At 43.0% G+C, this 24,398-nt stretch overlaps 1 protein-coding gene across 2 annotated transcripts in view; it reads left to right on the forward strand.

Moving 5' to 3' along the window:
- Positions 1-633: 633 nt before the first annotated feature.
- The window catches only part of LYPD6B (LY6/PLAUR domain containing 6B), a 52,548-nt gene continuing 28,783 nt past the window's right edge, over positions 634-24,398 (forward strand). Inside the window, exons 1-2 of one of the 2 annotated variants that reach the window (XM_074593916.1) lie at positions 634-773; positions 13,134-13,305. The gene's annotated coding sequence lies outside the window, so the exon portion shown is untranslated. Of the gene's footprint in view, positions 774-13,133; positions 13,306-14,504; positions 14,567-24,398 lie in introns of those variants that run through there. The other variant, XM_074593917.1, reaches the window with a different exon arrangement.

Raw genomic sequence — 24,398 nt, forward strand, 5'->3', positions numbered from 1 at the left:
TGAAGGGTGAGGAATCTTCCAGGGCTGTCATTTCCCAGTCCAAATGGGCCCTAAGCTGCACCAGAAACACCCCCTCACCTCCCCTCTACCGTACTACTTTGAGGGGTTCCTTAGAACAAAAGCCCTCCCTCTCCAAATAAATTCTGATACTTGAGAAAATTCCCCCTTTTTTTTTTTTTTTTAAGTCTAAATTCCTCAGTATTTTCTTTCCTTCCTTCATATCCATTAGCTGGATTTTGTAGATTCAAAGGAAAGGAATGCTTCCGTTATTCGTGTGTGTGACTCAAAGGACTTCTGGATGAGGGGCACGGCCAGCAGTTCAGAAGCGGTGAAAAGGTACGTACGATAGTGCCGCGCCAATAAGCTTCAGAAGGAATTTCAGATTGCAGCTTTCCTTTAAGGACTGAGTTGTATTGTATGATGCGTCTGTTGTTGGCAGTTATTTTTCCATTAATTGCTGTGAGAATCTTTTAGTCTAAAGAAGAGGCTTCATCTTCTAGACTTAGCCCATGCTTTCGGCAGAGATCTGAGTAGCAGGCTGGTTATTGCGATGCCAAATGCTGAAATGAACTGTTGCGTTTGCTGTTTTTCTCACTCAGAACCTGGCGCCCGTGAGGAGCCAGAACACGAGGCACGAGCTACGATCATTGAAACGGCACCACTCGAGCTACGGCAGCAAAGCTGGATTGGGATTTCTTGTTTCTTGCCTGAAGCTTTGGGCTTTTTGATGTACCGGGTTTGAACTGCAGGCTTTGGCGAGGAACCAAATTAGGGTAAAATGGCGTTCTTTCGGTGGTTTTTGTCTAGATGTTGCTTTGATATTTAAAAAAATCTAAACTGTTGTGTGAAACCTGCTTGAAATAAACTTAAAAAAACCATTGTTATATCACTTTACGGATCTGGAAATGGGGCAGTAAAGGATCAGAAAGTGTTTTGGTTAAAGGATCTAGGCTTTAGCTACGTTCTGCCCACCAAGAAGCCCGGCACCAGGGGATTCCTTTAGGGTGAGCTGAAACAGCCTTTGTTGATCTGGTTGAAGATGTCCCTGCCCATGGCAGGGGGGTTGGACTAGATGGGCTTTAAAGATCCCTTCCAACCCAAACCATTCTACGATTCTGTGACTTGCTGAATGGTTCTAGACAGGTAATTTATCTTCTTTCTACCTATCGATTGTCTCATTATTGGGAATAATGATGACTTTTCTATTTCCATCAATTGCTGTGAAAATTGATCGGCTTGTAAATAATTCTCAGTGCAAACAGCCCTGCAGGGGTAGCATTATTAAGGGTGCCGGTTTCACCCCAAGAAATGCAAGCACATGGAGCTTCCCCATGTTCCAGTCTAACCAGTGCATATGGAAGGCGGAATTTGCTCCTATTAGAGATGGCCGTAGGTGAAGTGTCAGCAATGGGGAAGTCTGGGATGAAGGTTTCCACTTGAAAGTTTCTGTAAACCCTATAGCATGTCTAGAAAAAGTTATTTTCAGTGTCAGGTAGTCCATCTTTAAACTAGATTATCAGAGCATTTAAAAAAAATTCTGAACTCTGTTTCCCTTTCTGTTTTGTTTTTTTTTTTTCCCCACAGTCCATAAGATGGTTTGATAACAAATACCATCTCTCTAAAGTGTGGTGAGAAAAAATTACCTCCTTATTTGAAATGCTCATTGAAATGAAAAAACCCACATTGTACTGTAGCGGTGCCATTTATTAATGAGTGAGTCACGTAAAGTCACTTTGCTGTGGAGTGGGACCTCACTAGAAGTCACAAAAGTTATTTTGAAGCTTATACATGCGACACGTTCTCTGCTGGTTGAACCCCATCCCTGCCCCCCGTGCTCTTGCTGGAGAATTGTGGAGTCTCGGATCTAAGGACAGGGCTGCGTTTTGTAAACATTCCCTACGCCCTCGCAGTCTAAATGTGCTGGCTTGGCCGAGAACTGTAATTTAAGTGTTTAAGCTAACCCAGCTCGTTTGAACCGTAATGACTTACAGAGCAGTCAGGTCATTATCCCGGAGGTGACCGTCTGAGCTGGGGAGAGGTGGAGGGAGGGGTGGCCAGGGCCAGGGGGTGTTTCCACGGGCAGCTCTCAAGCCCGAGGATGGTCCACTCCGTCCTGCAGGATCTGTCTGCTGGCTAGTAGCTTTGTGGAAAGAAGTCTTTATCCTTCATTTTTTAAAAATAGAAGTACGTGCTGACAAGCAAAACGAGAGGAGATGCTTGCAATAAATAGGTGAAAAATCAGATGTATCAATAGGTTGAACTTACTGCTTACTCAAAATTTTGAAATACAGTTGTGTTCACACTCGTTATTTGTTTTGCTCATAAATCAGTGTGTCTGTGAGAACCGTTTTCTTTCCTACCTCAGTCAAAGTGGCCTTGTTGTGCCTCTATAAAGAAATGGGTCCAGCCTCCTGTGTAGCCTCGGAAGATGACACTGGTATTTCCAAATGATAGAGAAGCTAAGACTGAAATCCTGAGGCCTATCTTGGGTTATATAGATTGAAAACTAACACCAGTTGGAGGAGTAATACTTGATTTGTATCTATATGTATTTGCCCTAAGTTTAAATGCAAGATACTGTAATTTCTGCCTGTTATTTAAATGGAAATTTAACAAACAGAAAGCCCTCCATAAAACAATCGCTGTCTTCGGTGGTCTGGAGGCCCTTGGTATAATAATAATAATCCTTTCCAGAATTGCTCCATGAAATCTTGTGGCGTACGCGTAGATAATCTCTTATTTGTACCTGAAACACCATGTCGCGTTCGAGCCCTGGACTGCGGAGTGCGTTTCGCAGTTTGGGAGAACCGGTTGCCATCCTAGACTGGCTCATCATCTTAGGTCTGTAAAGCTGCCTTTGGCAGTGATGAATAACTAACGCTCGAGGGAAGACTAATATCCTCTATTATGCACCTACCCAATTGGGCAATGTCAAAAACAGAAAGATGGGCGTAAGATTATCTGTCTGACCCCTGCGGATCATGCCCTGAAGTGTGGTGATTACCCTTCTCAGAGTCTAAACACGCATAAGTGCAGATGGTAGTAGTTACAGTCATCTAATCCTTTTTTTGAAAAATGCTGCCCCGGCTTTGTCTTGATGTGAATAAACCTGTTGCGGCAAATTACACTAATTCAGAGCTCAACTTAATACAGAGAAATGGAACTAAAAGCTTATGAAATAGAGGGAAATACAAGCATATGTACCTTGTGTCACTGAGCTTGCTAACACAAGCGTTATGTGTATCCTCTCAGTGCTTAAAACCTTGTTTACAGGTACTGGTTTTGCCTTAAACTTCATTTAAGGCCAGATATGAAGAGTTTTCGTGCCTATGTAAGGAGCAGTTGCTAGATGTGAGCTTGAAGTGTTGACGTTATCTTCTTTCAGTCGGTAACTAAGAAAATCCGTTCTGGCTAGAGTTTCGATGGGCCAAGGCCACCTGTATGTCGTTTAATAAGGCCAAGTGCCGGGTCCTGCATTTTGGTCACAACAACCCCAAGCAACGCTACAGGCTTGGAGCAGAGTGGCTGGAAAGCTGCCCGGCAGAAAAGGACCTGGGGGGGCTGGTGGAGCCAGCTTAACACGAGCCAGCAGTGTGCCCAGGTGGCCAAGAAGGCCAACAGCATCCTGGCTTGTACCAGGAAAAGCGTGGCCAGCAGGAGCAGGGAAGTGACCGTGCCTCTGTACTGGGCACTGGTGAGGCCTCACCTCGAGTGCTGTGTCCAGTTCTGGGCCCCGCTGTACAAGAGGGACATTGAGGTGCTGGAGCGTGTCCAGAGGAGAGCGACCAGGCTGGGGAGGGGTTTGGAGACCAGGGCATGTGAGGAGAGGCTGAGGGAGCTGGGCATGTTTAGCTTGGAGAAGAGGAGGCTGAGAGGAGACCTCATTGCCCTCTACAACTCCCTGAAAGGAGGGTGGAGAGAGGTGGGTGGTGGCCTCTTCTCCCAGGGGAATAATGACAGGACCAGAGGAAATGGTCTGAAGCTGCGGCAGGGGAGGTTTAGGTTAGATATTAGGAAGAATTACTTTACTGGAAGAGTGGTCAGGCACTGGAACAGCCGCCCAGGGAGGGGGTTGAGTCCCCATCCCTAGAGGTGTTTAAGAAACGTCTAGATGTGGCACTTCAGGGCATGCTCTAGTGGCAGAGATTGTAGGGTTTTTTTTTGTGTGTGTGTATTGTGTGTGTGTTTTGTGTGTGTTGCACTCGACGATCTCAAAGGTCCTTTCCAACCATGAAGATTCTATGATTCTGTGATTCTTATGGCCACGTTTTCCGTAGCTCATGGCTGTGTGGCAGCAGAGCGTCGGGTGGGTGTTCAGGTCCCGGCACTGTTGAACTTGGGCTCATCGTTTTTCCTTGAAGTCCACTGTCTCCATCTGCTGTGCCTGGCTCAAGTCATGCAACGTCTTCCTTAGACTCATCATTACAGTTGTTTCTGTAGTTTCCAGCTTTTCGTGGTTGCGGGACTGCGTGGGATAATCCTCTCATTGGCGTTTCATCCAAGAGTGGGAGAAAATTACCAGACGCTTGATCTCAGCTGCCCAGGGTAATGTGTCTGCTCCAAAACTTGAGTCTGCTCAAAGGGCACGTCCTGTACCCATCCTTTAAAACTAAGTCTACAAGTCAAACATTAAAAAAAAATAAGATTACAGTGGTTCTTCTCTCTTTGGGACTGTCAGAGAACAGACTGGTTTCGTGACACTGGTGCAGCACTGGGATTATAGAGTAAATAGTGAATTTTATTTTATGTGGTATACCTGAAGATGTGACCCTTTCTTAGTCTCTTTTTGGTACATGTCCATCTAACATTCCACCTCTGGGGTGCTCGTTCAAGGTAATGGTGTCTCATGTGCCTTACGTGGTTTGTAGAATCAAATTAGAGGATGTTTATATGAGAATATAAAAATTATTTTCAAGTCTATAACAAAAAGCTACAGCACAGATTCTGCAGAAGTCAAGAAAGTGGTTTGTCCGAACAAGCCAGAGGTGAGAGATACTGGCACAGCAGCTGCTCCTCTGGGATATCAGTTATTAAAACACCACGTGTCTGTAAGGGCTGGGGAATCGCCCTGTGCAGAGCTAATTCTGGATGCTAATTTCAGCCTGGGGCTCCATTCTGTTCCTCTTAATTTTTGTTTTTTTTTGAGATTATTACAACACTGCCTGATATCAATCTAGTCTGATAAAATTCAAAATTCGCAGCACAGAAGGGAAAGATTATTGGGAGTTTGCCGTTTCAGGAAAGAGCCTTCCTGTGTTTTTTGTTGGTGGTGGTTTGGTTTTTTGGACAGTCATTGCTCCCTTGGGAACTTCTGCCGAGGATGCTCAGCTCTCCCCTGCGTAGCTCCATCTCCCGTGTCAGCCTGTCATCTTACCGAAAACTTGCTTCTCCTGTCTCTTCTAGCAGGCGATGACCCGTATTTAGGCCAGTACTTGCTAATAACTCTTTGAATAGTGATCTTCTAATAGCACCTCACTGAAGCTACAGTAGTGACTACTTGTCACTGGGCAGCTGATAATATCATTTGTTTAATAAATGACTGTTGGATTTAATTTAGTCCGGGTTTTTTAATATTTTTTTCCGCTTTTTAATAAGGAATTTTCTCTCATCAGATGCCATGAAATCGATACTCTCTGACTCAATAATTATGTTTCACATCAAGTTATTTTGGTGTAACAAAATAAATCCAAGGGACTTATTGCTTTAATATGTGTGTATTATTACCAAAACACTAATCGAAGTAAGCAGAATGTTTTTCGTTGAGGTATGTACTGTGGTTTTATGGGAGTTTTTGTTAAACGGTGGAACAGGATTTGAAAATTCTCGGTCGTTCATTGGGTAAAAAAATGAAAAGGATCATAAAGTGTGAGGCTTTAGAAGAGCATCACCGCTGGGTTCAGGAGGACTTGCTTACCTCTTTCTTTATAACATTTCAGACTTGACTATTTGGCGTCATTTATATTAGAGGAAAAAGGCAGAAATACAGCACCGGCCGCTCTGCTGGGCGGACGGCTGACCGGAGGCAATGAGGAGCAGTAAGTTGTGTCAGCGTGTACAACAAAAAACCAGTCCTGCTCAGGGGAAACGCCGACTACAGCGTTTCACTACTTCTTCCCTTTCAGCCTGCCCGCATCCAGTAAAGTTACCGTTTCTGTACTTTCTCGGTACTAAACCTTTTGGTAGCCTGAGGAGCGCGACCAGACTCTGCTACCAGCATCCTTACGCCAGTGAGGTTTGTGGGAGAGAGGGTGTGGGCGCATTCCTAAAGCTATTTTGTGGTTCCCACCTGCCTCGGCTCTGTTGATTCAGTACAGTTCTTTTGCAAGCTGGATTGTTCAAATGATCCAAGTTCAAAATAATCCTATTCAGAAAGAAAATTCCCGTCTTTCCCTCCTTGCGATGAATCGCGCATTCGGAGAGATTACCAGATTTATGAGACTACGGCTACAAAGAATTTACACTGACACAAATTACATCTAGTGTGGAAAAAACTTAAAATAGGTGTTTAAAATATTAATGAGGTATAGAAGAGCTGCAGATTTACAGCTAATCTGCACAGACTTGAAAATATCTCTTCTGTGAAGCACCAAAATGAGGTTAATAATTACAGTATAATTAGACAAGAAGAAAAATGTGTCAAGTGAGGTAGGATTTCTGCCTCACTAGTTATAGGAGAAGAGAGATTTGGTGTGCAGAACAGACTCATACCTTTTCTGAGAGAATTATGTAGAGGGCTGAGAGTGTCATTTGAACTGTAGGCTGTAATACCTAGGAGGTACTTAGAGTAAGAAGTTTTTGTTTCAGCCAGCCTGCTAATTTAACTAAAATCTGCATGGCTTCTTCTTTTAGTGGCAGAGATTAGGGGCTATCATTGCCCGCTTCGAGTCCCTCCAGGCACCATGAATTCTGTGCTAAATCAAATTGGAATTCAGGGCATCTGGTGTTCAGGCTCACACCAGTCCTCTATTTTTCCTCCATCAATACTGCGAATAACGAGCTTTTTGAAAGTGTTGGATATTAGGACTTTCAGCTAATAACACTTCCTGAGACTACTATCCTATTGTATTCTCTGGATATGTGATATATGTCTACTCAATACTGCATCATCTTGATATGGCCTTGTCACTGTTGGGTATCTGATGTGAAACATGATGGAGTGGAATACTTCTCATAAACAGAATATCTGTTTATATAGAGATATTTCATTTGTGTTACCCCAGCTATCTTCCTCATGTCCAAGCTAATGAGTTATGATCGTATTACATGGTCCTTCTTGTTTTGTCACAGTTTGGGCAATAGCTTATTTATTTATAAGAAAGTGCAAGTACTTCCTGGGTTCTGAGGAACTAAGCAGATTATGTTTTCAAAATAATGAAGATATCAGTTAATATTGTTTATAGATTTGTCTTGCAGAGAATCAAAATACAACGAGTTTGTGTCAGTATAGCAGCTGCCATCTTGGATGGTGCCATTCGTCTTGAACTGGAAGCTTCTGGAGGTACAACCATGAGCTTGAGTAGGAGATACCCGCTCAGAGTCACCAGTGAATTCACCTTATGTCACCTGCACACTTGTAGCTCATGGGTGCCACAGGGCAGTGGTGTCAATGATCACGGTGCTTGGTGCTTGGCTAGGGTCGGGAACGGTGTGAATGCTGAAGATGGATGATCCTAGAATCATAGAATGGTTATAGTTGGAAGGGACTTTAAAGATCATCTAGTTCCACCCCCCTGCCCTGGGCAGGGACACCTCGCACTAGACCAGGTTGCACAAAGCCCCGTCCAACCTGGCCTTGAACACTTTGAGGGGTGGGTGGTTGTTTGTTGTTCATTTTTTTATTGTGGGTCTGCTTCTATGCATTTCACCACGATGTGTCCTTCCTCAGTGATACTTGCCAACTGTAATCATGCCCGGTTGTGACTGTAGGATTGATTGTTTTGTGTAAACACAATTTCTTTATATGTAAAGATTTAGACATTCCACCTGCTTGCCAAGATTCAGAATCTCAGTTCCCTTAGAGCAATTCCTCAGCTATTGTGAACGTCCTGAGAGAATGCTGAAGTAGACTTTACTCCCTTTCCTGACCAACATTGACTTTAGCAACGCCCTAGTGATTTGACAAATAGATCGCTGTCTGATGGGAAAGAACTGTTTGCTGTAGTTCAAAGCCAGATTTCAGAGGTATAGAAAAATATTTCACTAAGAATTAACAGGAGAGGAAGAAAAGGCATTTGCTGACGTACTTCATTGCCACAGGACTTATTTTTCCCTGTTAGAACTTAGCAAGCCCACCACCTAGTAGGGCAAGCTTTAAAAGAGGATAGTTATTAATTATGGATTTTGGATAAAGAGAGGTTTCTTACCTTTCATTATTTACGCCAAAAGATACAGAGTGTAACAGAAGTCACATCAAGTGTTTTAATGCAATGCATTTTTTCTGTGTTGTGTAAGATACGCAACTACCCAGATTTTTTTGTCTGCATCAGTATTTGTATTTCTGCATCGATGGAGCACTGGCACAGTTTCCCAGGGAGGTTGTGGGGTCTCTCTCCTCCTTAGCGAGATTCAAAAACCATCTAGACACGGTCCTGGACAAGCAGCTCCAGGTGGCCCTGCTTGAGCAGTGGGGCTGGACAGGATGACTTCCAGAGGTCCCTGCCAACCTCAGCCATTCTGCGATTTGGTGATCAGATGGTCGGGTTTGAGTAGTTTTTGGAAGGAATCGTTTATGTGCTGACAGTCCTACAGGAGCTTGCTCACGGGTCTGGTTGGGATTGAATTAATTTTCTTCGTAGCAGCCCATATGGTGCTGAGTTTTATATTTGGGTCTAAAACATTGTTGATAACACACCCATATTTTGGCTGTTTCTGAGCAGTGCTTGTACAGCATCACAGGACTTCCCTCTTTCTCACTCTGGCTGGTGGTGGGTCAGGGGCCGGGAGGGCACACAGCTGGGACAGCTGACCCCAACTGGCCAAAGGGACTTTCCACACCGTATAATGTCACGTTCAGCAATAAAAACTGGATGGGCGTCGTCTCTTCAAGGTAGATGTTGCCCAGGGAGCGCCTGGGCATTGGTCTGCTGGTGGGAAGGGTGAGTGATCGCCTCTGCATCACTTATTAAACTTCCTTTAACTTGACCAATGAGGTTTTTCTCACTTTTTCTCTTCCAATCCAATTCTCTTCCCCATCCCACTGAGGCAGGGAGAGAGCAAACCTCAGCTGGTGCATGTTTAATTGCTGTCTGGGGTCAATCAGCCACGGGGATACAGGAGGAAGAGGGCAGAACTGAGAGAGGGACTACAGAACCTAAACCTCGTGTTGCTGTGGGTACCTAATGACTTGGCAGCGTACAGATCCAAAGACTGTGTTATTAGTTGTGTAAGGCAGGCAAAGCTTCGTGTGAGAGCCTTGCACCATTCTGCATCGCTTTTCCAACCTTACCCGCTGTCGAGTTGGCTTGCCGTTGGTGTGACCCACCTGGGAGAAGAAAAGTAATGAAAGTAACCAACTTTCTCCCTCTTGGTGAGACAGTGGGACTAATCTGTAGCATTTCATCGCTTAACTTTCAGAAGGGGAGTGGCTTTCGGGGACATTTCACTTCTCTTTTGCATTTTCAATGAAGAAAGTTTTAGAAGTGACTAGTGCTTTCTGGTGTGTTAGACACACAGCAACAGCTGATACCTTGAACCTCTTGCATGTTTTGTGTTCCAGCTGCTCTTGAATTGTCAAACCACTAGCTTCCATCCCTTCCTCGCAAAATAAGACCTTTAAAGCCTTTAGTCATTGCAGCTGTAGGGTGGAACGCTGCCTCCCGAAAAGCTGGATGACAAAACTACCTTTGGCTTGAAAGAGGCTGTGTTTTCAGTTCTTTTAAAAAATGCACAGGGCAAACAGCAAGTCTTCTGATGCCGTAATTCAGTAGAAAATGCTTGAAGAGCTACAGTATGGGTCAGGTTTTTAAATAGATGTCAGCTTTTGAAGTCAGATCTTTTGAAAAATCAACACAGAAATATAACGATAGTAGGTACAGGGAATCAAAAAGTAACAGGGACACTTTTAGTTGTTTTTAAGGGTTGATCTGTCTTGGAAAAATGTCCTGTGGCGTCCAAACGCCGGAAAATGTCATTGGGCACATGAATTTATTTATGAACTTTCTTTGTATCCCGCTGTCATGCTAGAGTAAGTACAATTAGAGATGGATCCTGGGATTTTGCAGGCTGAGCGAATGCATTGTGTACACTCTTGACAGTCAGAGATATGCACGTAGGATAATTTTTAGTCAGCGCAGAACGAGAAGGAAGTATCTCCTCTCCTTTCTTGCCTTGGGCAGCCTTGCGTTATTTCTAGGGACAGCTCTGACTTCAGCATTCAGAAATGGGGGAGTGAAAATGGTTTTGAGGGTTGACCTCAGGGCCCGGAGGTCTTGGGGAGGATGCACTCTGGGGCCGTTTCAGTGGCTTATCAGGGAAATAGTAGCATGGCTGTTATAAACCATGGAACGGGGCACTTAGTGCCTCTAGTTCAAATTGACGGACAACCATGAGAACATGGTGGTTCCTCTGGCTGGTGGCCAGAGGGGACTACAAAGGCCTGTTCAAAGTAAGAATCCAGGATATTGCGGGCTTCCCCTGGATGTGTACTCAAGAAAATAAATAGTGCCGATACACTTGTCGTACTGGCATAATGTTTCCAAATTGCTTTTTTCTAATTTTATTAATTGTGGTAGTAACCTAGCTGAGTATGTTTAACTGTGGAATCCTGTGTACGCTTGAAGACCTTTGATCTTTTAAAGGATAGATTAGTTAAGCCTCTAGTTATTTCTAGGGTTTCAGGGTTTTAAAAACATATTTCCATCTTCTTTAATGTTGCCAAGAATGCAGCCTTGCTTCTGTGATGGTGAGAATGTCCTGTTTGTATCGCTCTTCTCACAGAGGGTTTCATTTATTCTGTGTGGATATAAACCAATTTTTTCTCTGGTAGTATCCAGATGTTGGGAGGTGGAAGGTGCGTGTTTATTAAAGATTTACCACAAAGCCACTTCTATATGTGTCTTTGTGAGTTGTCAGTGTAGCTTGACCACCATAGTGAAGTAATTATGTAGTGAACTATTTTAAGAACAATGTGTAATTGCAAAAGAAATCTCTGCTTGTGTACTTAGTTGCCAAAATAAAGGGAATTGAGATCTGCTCTGAATTGTCAGAATACGCTCTTAACTAGTTAAATCCATGTTTACAACCCTGCCTGTGGTTAACCACCCATAGATAAGATCATGGGCTGTCTTGCTGTGAGTACTAACATGTAAAGGATTGATGATACAATTCACATTTAAATTACTTTTATTTGTGCTTTATTTTTTTCTATTGTCTTTGGCTTTGAGAGGAGCTTTCTGTGCTGTGAGGAATCTTACCGGTTTATTAAGCGACTGTTTCTCGGAATAATCCGTTGTAGCTGGAAAGGTAATAACTGGCCTCCCGTAATACTACACGACACTGGTTTCCTGCAGTGCTTCCACAGAAGAGGCTCCAGTGGTTGACGGCTCCGATAATGTGCTCAATCACATGTCTGGACATATGCGCGATATGAAACTTGAAACTTGGCAGTATATATACAGTTTTAAGTCAACAGAGCTAAAAGCAGCCACAGTGCATCTCTTGAACTGCTGTTCCTTTTTCTTAGTTATCATGGAAAAGCAAAGAGAATTTATTTCAAGTGCTACCTTAATCTGGGCGTTGTCCTACCCATTAGCATAAATCTTCAGTTTTCACTGTGTACCAGGTAAAACTGGTATTTGAGCTGGAGCATTTGGGGTATGCCACCAGGGTCATCATGTTTTAGTACTAGTTATTTTACCAGAGAAATCGCAGTGTGTATACGTGTGTGTGTGTCCCCACATATTAAAAAATTCTATAAATTTTTTTTAGCAATATAGTATAAAAATTGTTAAGAAGTGCATTAATAGCATTCAGTCAAATTAGCTAGGCAGATGAGTGGGTGTCCTCCACCAGACTTTAGCCTGCTGCAGAGCTGTTCTGCAGAACAAATCTGAAAAATAATAATCTTTGCAGGTAAGTTTCTAGGTCATCTCTTGTGGAGCATAGTTCTTAATGTATTTCCATTTGTAACCAGGCATTTAAATAAAGGATTTTGTTAGGAGCATCTTCAGGATTCGATTTATCCCCAAAACAATGGCAGTAATAGGAATTGTGTGGAGTGTGGCGAGTACCCAGATTTAGACTAGATATAAGGAAGAAATTGTTTGCTGTGAGGGCGGTGAGCCCCTGGCCCAGGTTGCCCAGAGAAGCTGTGGCTGCCCCATCCCTGGAGGGGTTCAAGGCCAGGTTGGACGGGGCTTGGAGCAACCTGGGCTGGTGGGAGGTGTCCCTGCCCAGGGCAGGGGGTGGCACTGGGTGGGCTTCAAGGTCCCTTCCAACACAAACCATTCTGTGATTCTATGTTCTTTCATTTTCACCTGTCTGCTTGATTATAGCGCTTTTGAGCTCTTCTTGTGCTTTGCCATGCCGGATACTTTGGTTGGGACTGTGGATAAGATTTACATTTCTTTGGTCAGCCTCAGCACCGCTGCTCCCTTGCCTGCAATGAACAGCATTTCTTCCGTGGAGCGGCTCGTGGCTCCGTACCTACTGTTAGCAGTGTTATGGATTGGGAATTTTAACGTCAGCACTGTGGTTGGAGTAGGATGTAGGCATCGGTGAAAGACGAGCTTCCCGCGTGGGAGGGAATGTTTTGCATGCAGGGATTATGGAGCAGCTCCCAGTCCAACTGGTCCTACTCTATCTAGAAATAACATACTATGTGATGGGTATAAAAGTATGACTGTCTTTATTTTTAAAGTTGTCCACTGGAATCTGACCCACTGGAAATGAGAGGCTTACACCTGCAGAGAATTTACATGTGAGAGAAGGAGGATGTTTAGCTCTTTTGGCACTTAAGATACAGCCTGGCTTAAGCTGTATTTACTTATTTATTAATAGGCAATAAAGCCACCTGGTCTTTATTTCAGAACACTTAAAAAGTGGCCATTGGTGAGCCTGGATTTTCTAGGATACCGTTTCCTTGGTGGCTTCTGTCTCTGTGTCTTATTCATGTTATATTTTGTTTCTCTCCATAGCGGGCTTCGTGCTGAAGTGCACGTGCTGAAGAAAGTCTCTGTGGCACCCCGTGGGATTTGGCATTCTGCTGTGAGGATTACTGCCGGGAGATGCCTGGCTAATTCCCAGTGCATACTGTTCCCACAGACAACCTGGAAATGGGTGCGGTTGACGTGCGCAGTAGCAACAAAGGTATGAAGCTGGGATTGCCTTCTGGAATGGCAGCGCATCAAAGGGCTAGGAAAATCTATAAAATGAGCAATAAAATCACTTTGAAAGTTTCAGGTTTACTCGTTTTACTACTGCAGGAAAATGCTTGTAATGTATATACACGTAAACCACATTGGTTTATATTGTGAATATAGTACGTATTCTTTGAAGAAGTAGATAAGGGGAAATCCCTTCAGAACTCTTACAGTAACTGTGCTCCTTTAAACGGGTTATTTTCTTCTGGGACCATCTTAAACTCTTGTTTTTTCATGTTTCTTTAGCTGAATTGCTTCCTTTCTGTATGAAGGATGCAGTAGTTAATCAACTTCTAAGTCTGCTTGGAAGAAGGTTAATTGTTAATCACTATCAACAACACTCAAGGGTGTCTGAACTAATTTGGTGAAATGCATTTTCCCTGCAGCAGCAAGTGCTGCGTGTTTTCCGCAGTCTGCTATAGTAGACATCCATTATACAGCTTTGGCATGTGGCTAAATCCACAAAAACTCTGATGTGTGTTTCAAAAATAGCCCTTAAAATGGTATGAAATCAAGGAAATGCTGCGTGGAACCATAACATCAGTGTACCAGTGGTTATGTTCTATATGTCTTACTAATACAAGGGAATTCACGGCAGCTGTCAAGGGCCTACATTCTACCTGTGGGAAGATGCCTGAAGGTATGCAGAAGAGGGAGGCTAGGGAAATACAGGTTTTTAAACATTGACTCTGTTGGAAATGTGGAGCTTTATTCTTGTTTACCAGAGGCGTTTATCTTCACTAGAAATTCAGATGTTTTATATACCAAAGTCATTGGATAAAAGAGTTGATAACTGAAACAAAGCCTGGAATGCAGATCTTCCTCCTCCCAGGTGATCGTCTGCTGCGCGTGTGTGTGTGTAGTCTTTCTGTCTGCAGGATGGACCTTTGATGTTCCCTGCAAGGTGTATCAGTTTCAATAAGAGAGATCAAGAGCTTCCCGCTCTGAATGAACAGATCGGCTGTTGATAGAACGCTTTCTTGGAGAAATGGTGGTCTGAATCCTGGCAAGAATTAACCCAGATCTCCCACATCTGAGGCAAGTGTGCCACTTAACTCCCGTTGAATGGAGCCCTACCTCCAATTACTTCACCCCCCACCAGAAGAGAAGGAATCTGGTCTGAGTGCCATCTGGATCAAACCCCTCAGATGAAGCCCTCAAGAAGGGCTTGTGAATACAAGCGTGAGACTAAGCTGCAAGATGGGTTGGTAAGCTGCTCGGGCCTGCCAAAATTGGGTGTGCCTGAAAGCAAAATTTCCTGTGATTAGAGAATGGAAAACTTTGAGGTGCCTGGGGAATTCTGGTAGCAGCTGAGTGGGTGAATGTGAAGATTGCAGTTTTTCATTTGTGTGTCTACTCTGATTTTTAAATATATTTTTTTTTTTGTGAAACATAAATTCCTTTTGTGAATGTAAACCTAGGTGCTCAAAAAAATGGCTGTTGAAGCTCTGTAAGAAAAATACCACGAGTCCATCTCATCAAAATCGGCTCAACTCTCTAACGCACAATCGCAGAAATAATTTCTGGTGGTGGCTTTATGTATAGGAGTGCCATACAGTTCATGGCTAATATCAGTTCTAACACAGGAATGGTTCGACGAGAGTTGGGTTTAGGCTTTTTCCGGTCTCTGTGTTGGTGAAGAAAGACTTAAAATGGAAGGATTAGCAGGTTGTGCCTGGGTGCATTCTCACACCCTGAGCATTGACGAACCACCCAAACGTCTCTCTCTGCTGGGCAGATCGACCTGTCAGTGTGGTGACCAGTGGTTTAGAAAGCTGGAATTTTTATATTCTATTTGAACAGAAAAGCCTGAAGCTGTGAATATGTATCGTGCAATGCAATACCCAATGGTGTATCAGGCACGGGGGAAGCTCATTGTGCCTGTAGCTACAATAGGATGTTAAATACCAGGGTTATTAATCTTTCCTCACCTTCCCTCACTACAAGAAACTTGTAGTCCATGTATTAATGTGTTTTTGTATGAGATTTAATTGCTCAGACTTGTAACGACTCAAAACTTAAGATCCCGTTTCCCACTGTGACTGGAGTCTTGAGAAATGGGTTCTATTTAAAAGCAGGAAATTGTTGTTTTGATTATATTACCTTTTCAGTGGCGTATGGAGGTTCATCTATTGTTGCTCAGAAGGGTAGTTTTTGAGGTCAGGTATTAGGTGGCAGAGAGCACATACACGTTGTAGTTAGGCACCCCCAAAAACCAGCTGGTCCCCTCGTCTGTGTCTCTCGTGTGATAAGGGTGTTAATAACATAATGGATGTCAGGGTCTCCCTATTGAAATGGACAGGCTGTTCGGTTTCTGTGTTGTTTCTCCCGAGTGGTGGGTGCTGTCCATGGAGTTTTCTTTCCTTCTTGGCTAATACAATGAGAATTACCGCATAAGAAGAAATTACCATTTTCTGTAAAATCAGTGTAATTTGTAGAGCATTTTGACATCACACCATACAGTGCTGTTAGCGAGCTGACGGAGACATGCAGTGGAGTGGGTCCCAGCCACCGGGGAAGCTCTGGGCTGTGGCGCGGCGGAGCGGCACGTTTTCACTCCACCTCCCACTCCCTTCAACTCACTCAAAAGATTTTTGGAACGTAAACTACATGAAAATCATTTCTCTGCAGGGGTATCTCTGCTATAGCTCTACTAGGTCTGGAATCACACAGTGAACTAAATCTAGCTTATCTTTGTATTGCTCTGATTAAGCCAAGCATCTAATTATATTCATAAATCTGTTAAAGTCAATGGGAAAGCCTGTGGCAGAGAGCTTCGCTGCTCTGGGATCTGCGTGAGGTTGACTAAAGAACACACTGGAAATTTACACTTTAGATGAAATGACGTTTTTGTTAATCAGCATTTGCTTGTGTGACATACATCAGCACCAGCCCTGAAGGTAAGATGTTTTATAGATGAGTGGAGACCAAGGCTCAGACTCGGGCAATGATTTTCCAAAAGTAAACTGCAGCCAGGAGTGATGCTGGGAAGGGAATTCCAGAGTTCTGGCTTCCTGCACTTGACTTGAATCATGTCAGCACTATGTTTGCTATCTTAAAGAAATTACCGCAATAAAACACCTTAATGTTTATCTTAACAAACATAATAAAGAAAGGTATTTCTTACAATAAAATATGATTAGACCTGTGGAAGAAATAATAGTCTCTAAATTAGCTTCAGATGAAGGCAAACTTCACCTTTTATTACGTGATTTTGGCTTTCCCATTGCATAAGCTGAAAGTAGCAATGATTATTTTTAAGAGTTAAAAAAAATTAAAAGGTTAGAAATTTTTTTAAAAGGTTTTGACATTCAATCTGTCATCATTGTCTTCTCAAGAATGCATGCAATGTTTTAAAAAAAAAAAAAAAAAGAGAGGGTTTTGTTGAATGACATTGATCTTTGGAGTTTTTGTTTGGTTTTCTGCTCATTAAGCTACTGACATGGAAACAGACTTGAAAAGGCTGAGAACTATGACATTAAATGTAGCTTTCAGGAATGTCATCAGGTCTAGTAATAGAATATATACAGAACTTGATTTTTTTTTTTTTAACAGCAAGAACCAATATTTGAAAGTAACGCTTTTCTTCTGTGCTTCTCTTCTAAGTGCAACACTCAGTATACCTTCAGAAGATTTATCAAATAGACTACTTGCAAGGTTTCATCTCAATTTTTGAAAATTAGTTTCAGTTCTTCGAGCCTATACCAACAACATTGGTGTGGCTCAGTGCGTGCTGTTGAAAAGTGCACAGGACAGGAATGCATGAAAAAATGGAGTAGAAGCTCGTACTTGAGAAACAAACTGGCTGACGTAAACCTAAGTTTTCATGTTGAGTGACAAAAATGATAAACCATCCAGCAGGGATAGAGAAGAGGTGATAAAAGAAATAGTATGAGACGTAAATCGTGAGCTTTGTATATTTTCTCATTTAAAAATAAGTATAAGCAATCGTATAGTTCGAATAACTCAAATTCGAAGGCTGTTTGTAATACAAAGCTAAGAAATTCATTACCAGAATCATCACTGGGTAATATGAAAAAGGGGAATCTTCATTTATGGTTTTCTCCTAGAGCGTCAGAAGCAATGCCAGCCTCGTGTCCCCAGCACAACAGGGCGGTTGATGTGGGCAAAGACACCACAGACCGGCGGCTTCTCTGTGGTGGTTTTTGGAAGTTTCTGTGCAGTATTTGGCAGGGGTTGTTGCCTCTCAGCCACACGGCCCGTTAATAGGCTATAGCTATTCCTTTATATGGTGCCTATGGTGGCAAAAGTGGTTTGCATATGTACAGACCGCGCAGTGGGAGGGATTTCAGGGTTTTTTCTTTATTTGATGTTATGCTGAGCTTGCTTAGAAATATTTAGAATACCTGGCTCTTATATGACTATCCTTTTCTTCTTTTTTTTTTTTTTTTTTTTTCTTTTCTTTAATACGGTTTTCTGGTACTTATTTATACCCAACCTGGAAGAAACCTAAGTGCGTGCCTTTTTGTATAGCCCTTCATGTCTCGGTTTCTGTAGCTGAGTGCCTTATAGTCGATGTTCTGCCGGCTGCCGGAGAGAGCTGCCAGTTGTATCCATGTTCCCTCTCACCTTGGCTGGCCTCTTGCAGGGAAATGCTGGAAGTATTTTGCGTGGTTGTTGGGATGTTGTTTGTGAGTCCTCTCAGTGTTCCACGCCTTAATTTGTATTTTGGACATGGAAGCGAATTGGGGCAGTTAAAGTAGCTTAAATGTGTGCCTGCTTAATCTTTTTGTGGTCAAAAAAACCCCCAAAACAACAAAACAACCAGCAAAGCCAAAGCAACCAAAACAACCACCTTTTTGTTTTGAAAGGCTAGCAAATCTTTCCCACAAATTAGATTCTCTTAGATTTTTATTTTGTTGTAATACAGCGTCTAGAACCAGACACCGCGTTTGTAGTGAAACTCATTTAGTGCAAACTAGGGACTCGGAGGTTTCGCCGGCGCTTGCCAAGGGTGAATGGGCCTGGGGAAGCGTCTGGAGGGAGACTGTGAAATTAGAAGAGACATCTGAGAGTGTGTGCCGAAGCCCTCTTTCTAAATTAACTTACGCAGAGTGCAAGACTTCAGGACGCGTTTGAAGTAGAATTGTGGCCTTTCCCAGCAGAAGCTGAGGGTAACTGCGCATACTGCCCGGCACTAGAAACCAAAATCGAATCAAATTCATGTCTCTGGAATGCAGTTCTTGTTTAGTTTCATAGGAGGTTATGCCAAGGGGCTTGCTAAAGCCACGATGAAGCAGGTCACGTTGGTCAAAATTGTTGTTTAAATCCATATCCAGCCTTTTGGCGTTTTTGCCCTGCGTTATGCCTCACTGTGTTCAGATTGCTGCTGATCGGAAATGCTGAAATCATTTACAATCCTGATATTTATGTAAAGAAGAGAGTGTGAAGCACCCCGCTACCAAAACCTTGCCACGCAAACCAAACATAAGCAAGACACTGACGAAGTGCAGCGAGTCCAGCAGAGGTGTCCAGGATGGACAAGGGGCTGGAGCTCAAGAGAGGCCAAGACACAGCTGGGTTTGCTCTGCCCGGAGCAGAGAAGGACGCAGGTGATGTTATGCCTTCTCTTCCCCCGGCTGGAAGCACCAAATTATTGAGGTTTACATAGAGAGTGGAACTCTGGAGAAAAAATTTGGTGATGTAGGAAATACATACAGGTGACGGACAGAACGAGGGAAGAGGAGACAATGCCGACCAGGTTGTCCAAGTCCAAGGGTGTGACCACAAAGGAGGACACGGGAGAATCCTTTTGCTAGGAATCTGTCTGCAGAGTTGAGCAGCTGGGGGACTCTACAGCTTCTTCAGATGCATGTGCCTGGGACAGAAGTAGATTCTGCTCTCTTCGGGGAAATTACATGTAACTTGCGCTTTTCCTGATTCATCAGTGCTGCAGAGCGCTGCGTGCCCATAATCACCCTCCCGTGTTGCAAATCATCTTTTTCAATTTATGAAGTGCATATTTTATTTAATGAATTATTAATGCGAGCAAAGCAAAATAAGGAATCCATTCACTGTTTCCCATCGCCAGGCAGATGTTTAACCATTTCCAGAAAGACAGGGCTTCATCCCCTGTAATGGTTATTTGGGAAGTCTGAATGTCCCTCCTTCCTCCTTTCCCCACCCCAGCTTTTATCGCTGAGCACGATGCCATGTGGGATGGGACATCCCTTTGGCCAGTTGGGGTCAGCTGTCCCGGCTGTGTCCCCTCCCAGCTCCTTGTGCCCCCCAGCCTGCTCGCTGCTGGGGCGGGGAGCAGAAAGGTCCGTGGTGCCGTGTAATTACTGCTCAACAACAGCTAAAACACGGGTGTGTTGTCAACACCGTTTTTGGTCATAAATCCGAAGCATAGCACCTTATGAGCTACTATGAAAAAAAATTAAGGATCTCAGCCAAAAGCGGTAAAATCCTACTTGCATCTGGTGACGTCGTTTCCTTTTAGGTTTCTGTTAATCTCAACACATTTTACATAGTTTGTGCTTTTATCACTTAAAAACCCAAGCAAACGTTTATTCCTTTGCTAGGTAACTGAGTGCGGTGCTACTTTGAGAAAAAGAGAAGGCGGCTTTTTTTTTTCTTTTTTTTTTTTTTTCCCCCCCTTCTGCAGTTGTGTACTTCAGAAGGTGGTTCCAGATTACAAAAACAAAGCAATCTTTCCCCGGGGATTAGTTGTCCAGCAAAGACTTCTCAGCTTCTTTAATCTGTAGTTTCTGCTCTCTTGAAGTGTCAGGAACTGATGTAAACCATGTGCTTGTTCATTGTCTTTGCTCATTTTCCTAGTCAGAGAGAAATTGAAAAGTTGTTTATTTTAATGTGTAGGGTTTTTCTCCCAGCCTAAACAATTGTTTGCCTTAAGTGAGCGTTAGATGCCCTGTTCTACTTTGCATAAAACAAGTCTGTCCCTTTCATTGCACAGAAGGAAACAATTCTTCTTAAATTCTCATTATTTTCTCCTGGTTTATAAATAAAAAGGAGCACTTGTTTAAAATAATAACCAATTAAAAAGTGTGCTTCAAATGAAATGGGATTTGTGTTACTGGGAAGGGAGGGTGCTTGTGCTTGATGTGTTTCAAGTGCGGAGTGTATGACCTACAGGTGTTGAATATACAGTAATTCTGCTTGGCTTCACTCCATTAAATTAGCCACCCTGCTTTCTTTAGCTTGCTGGGAAAATTGCAAATGCATTGGTTTGTGTCTCCTTGGCAGTTAGGAGTTTAGCAGGACATTGATTCTTCCCGCACTTCCAGACAGAGTCCCATTGTTTATCCTTAAACTCTGCCAGGGACTTATCAGATGCCGTGTAATGAGCCCCCTTCTTTCAGAGATGCTTCAGCTCTGTAAAGAAACTGCTAACGATTACTGACTTTCCTTTCGTAGGAGTCATTTTCAACGCGAAAAGGTTATTCTGTTTTAAGGGTTGTTGTTTTTTTTTTTTTAATGGTTTAATCTGGTATATTGGAGGACGCTTGTTAAATGAGATTTTTTAGTCGTGGGCATGATAAGCATTTCTGTGCAGCAGGTATTGATTTGTCACCATTAGTGTTGCCTTTCTCCGGTGTGGTGTGGTTCAGGGATATGTTGCCTCTGGAAATCTCTGCATCAATGTGGCAGCTCCGTAGGCATGTGCTTGGTAAGGAAACTGATTTAGTAAAAAAACTAATAAAAAAACCCCAAAACTTCCTAATACCTAATCTAAATCTCCCCTGTTTCAGTTTAAAACTATTCCCCCTCCTCCTATCACTACATGCCCTTGTAAAAAGTCCATCCCCAGCTTTCCCGGAGCCCCTTGAGGGCCTGGAAGGGGCTGGAAGTTCTCCCCGGAGCCTTCTCTTCTCCAGGCTGAACCCCCCCAGCTCTCTCAGCCTGTCCTCCCAGCAGAGGGGCTCCAGCCCTCCCAGCATCTCCGGGGCCTCCTCTGGCCCCGCTCCAACAGCTCCGTGTCCTTCTTGTGTTGAGGCCTCCAAAGATGCTGTATTTTGCTATAAAACTTTACAAGAATTTTTTATTAAAAGGAGGGTGTTGCAGAAGATACAAGGCAACCAAGCAAACTTTCTATCCATTTAGAAAAATACTTGAACTACTACTTCCTTTCAGGGAAACTGTGATTAACGACCACTGAGCAAAGAAAATTAATGTATAATGATAAAAAGCTTCACGGGTCACATCACCTGTCTTCAATCTCTCTTAATAAAGCAGTACTGCCATGGGATGCAGCAAAGGAAGATTCATGTGTTGAGATCCAGGCTCCACTGGATGATTTAAGTTCAAATACACTTGCTGCATATTTCACTGGTGGCTCTGTTTGATCAGCATACGCCTTACTCAGTCGCAGAATAGCAGGTTGGAAGGGACCAAGGATCCCATTTGAGGATCATCTGGTGCAACCTTTCTTGGCAAAAATCCTACCGTAGCTTCATCGGTACTGGTCTGTCACCTGGATTAGCTGTTCGGATGGCACGGTGGTTACATCTATGTCCCCAGAACAGATCTGTACCAACTAAAAACTCTCTTTTCGTATCTGCCAGCAGAGCGTGTATTTGTTCTGTCCTGACAGCTGCGTACCTACAAGAGAGCTGAAGAGCAGCTGCTGTGATAAGAGGGACAGAAGCGAAAAGACTAATTTTTGCATTTGGATAATCAAATACCAGAGATTCTGGTATGGTTCAGCCTCGTGTAAGTGCATCATTTTTCAGTACAGGCTGTCTTGTCTTTTGTTCTGACTTGTTCTCTCCAGCTGTGCTTTCACAGTCACTCACTGCTTTGGTTTCCTCCCCGTTTGTTTCCTTCTTAGTCTTAGAAGCTGTTGATGACTTATATCATCTCCCTTGTATCAAGGGAGATTCATCTTCATTTAGTTTAAAATTGTTCCTAAGAATATTTCTGTTGTTTCTTCCACTTTCTTTGGACTCCAAATGTATGGAAACGTGCTGACATCCTCAAAAAGGAATCTCAGCTGTGCTTCTGTGCCCAGATGTTAATCTGCTCCATGGCAGACAGTTTCAGTCTTGTTGTTTTCTTGCTTGTTTCCCACTTCAAATTTTTTTGCGATATACTAGGTTTGTTACATTCTTGGATATTTTAAGTTCTTTAAGCTAATTGCGAAAAGCCTGTTCATAATTTTCTCTGTGCTTGAGGTTACCTTTCTGCTTCAAATCTCCTTTTGGTGGTGACTTGCAGCCTTCTCTCCTTTACTGTAGGAATACTTCTTCTACACTCTTTGTTGAGTACCATGGAAAAATGAAGGTTAAAATATTATTTTAAATGTAAGAATAAGAAAAGGAGTGGTCAGAAGGACTTTGTCTATACATTTAGATAGACTTATTCTGTTCTGTAGAATTTCTTTTTCTGAAGTTAAATTCTGGCCTTGTGGAGGTTGATGGGGAAATTTGCTATTACTTTCAATGATCAGGAATTAAAATATTCTAAACCCCTTTAACTCTCTGCATGTTTTTGTTGTTCTTATCGCAGGGCGAAAATAAGATTTTTAAACTTTTCTTTCCCCAGCCTCTCTCTTCCATGATTTTCTGGGGTTTAGTTCCTAACGTTTTCTGCTCAACTTTCATTTTAGTTCTAAAAGGGGAAGAAAACAATATGTCATCAATAGATATTTTTTTTTTCCATTTTAGTTTTTATTCAACGCCCAAATGAAATATCTTGGTAAGATTTTATAAATAATAATAAAAAAGTGCTGCTTTTAAAACCTGGGCCACAAAAGCAGCCTCTGGAGTTTTAAAGGAAGCTTTCCTCTCTCTTTGTTGAAAGCTCTAACTGTTTTGAGTGGGATGTACTTTAAAGACACACACACATATATATATTTGTTTGTTTGTCCGTTTGTTTCAAACGGTGCAGGGTTAATCAGGAGTACTCAGGGTGATGGAGTTAGTCACAGGCATTGGAGTGTGAGTTCGCAAGTGCCTCTTCAGTCAAATTAAGACCACTTCAGAATAGTTTGTGGTGCAAGAGGAAACGTTTGAGTGCTATTTCCCCTTACAGAGAAGCAGGCTCAGAGCAGGCGCCTGCTTTCTCTGTCCGTGTTCTCTTTAACGCAGGCATCCGCAAAGAGCCAAGTCAAATTTCATTAATGACTTTCAACAGTCATTACACTTTTCTCTAAATCCCTGATGTCTTTTTTGAATGGCCTTCGTAGGCAAGTCCCGTTTGAAAAAAATAAAAATGTAGCTCTAGATATCCTGTCTCTCTAAAAATAGTGAGAAGACTGTTCCCTAGGTTCAGTAGCTGACTAAACAAAATAGGAACAGAGCAGACTATTTAGACGTTGGCAGATACTAGTGCAGCCGAACATGGAAGGCAAACACCATTGGAGAGTATAATCTAGTCTTTGAGTTAGTCATTTAGACCAGGAAATATATTTTGCTTCTTTACTGCAGATTTATTACAAATTTATGGTCGACCTAGCAGCTGGGAGTTACTCAGTACGCCTTGCTGCAATTCCACGGCAGCCTAAGCCCAGTTTAACTACCGACTTCCGAGGTGCAGTCCTCTTTCCTCCATTTTATGCCTTGTCTTCCCATCCTTTGGTCTTCAGGTCTGCAGCCCGCTGGAGCTGGGCTGAGACGTTTCAGCCTGTGTAACGTGGCAAAAATCTCCTCTGCCCAAAAGTTCGCTCGGTGTCTCGGTGTGCTGGAAGTGGGGTAAGGTGGGTGCAGAGCCAGTGCCATGGGGACATGAGGCTCCTTTGGTTCCTCAGTGTTGTTCAGTCAGCTGCTTAACCCACGACTGATTATTTATTTATTCATTTATTACACTAGGGCTTCTCTACATGATCCCTTCCGACAAAAATGATGTCTAGAGAAGGAAGCTGATAGCCCAGCACTCAGATGGGTTTAGTTGAGCAGCCAGCAAATCTTTGGTTCGCTTTTATTTGGGTGTCTTTTATTGTGCGTGAAGACCAGAATGGACGAGCACGCATAGAGCTGCCGGGCGCACAACTGTTCCTTTGTCTTCCAACTAAACCTGCAAGAAATAGATTATGGCCATACGGTACTAGGTTAAACATTA

This window comes from Larus michahellis, chromosome 7, assembly GCF_964199755.1.
Source record: "Larus michahellis chromosome 7, bLarMic1.1, whole genome shotgun sequence".
NCBI classification, from domain to species: domain Eukaryota; kingdom Metazoa; phylum Chordata; class Aves; order Charadriiformes; family Laridae; genus Larus; species Larus michahellis.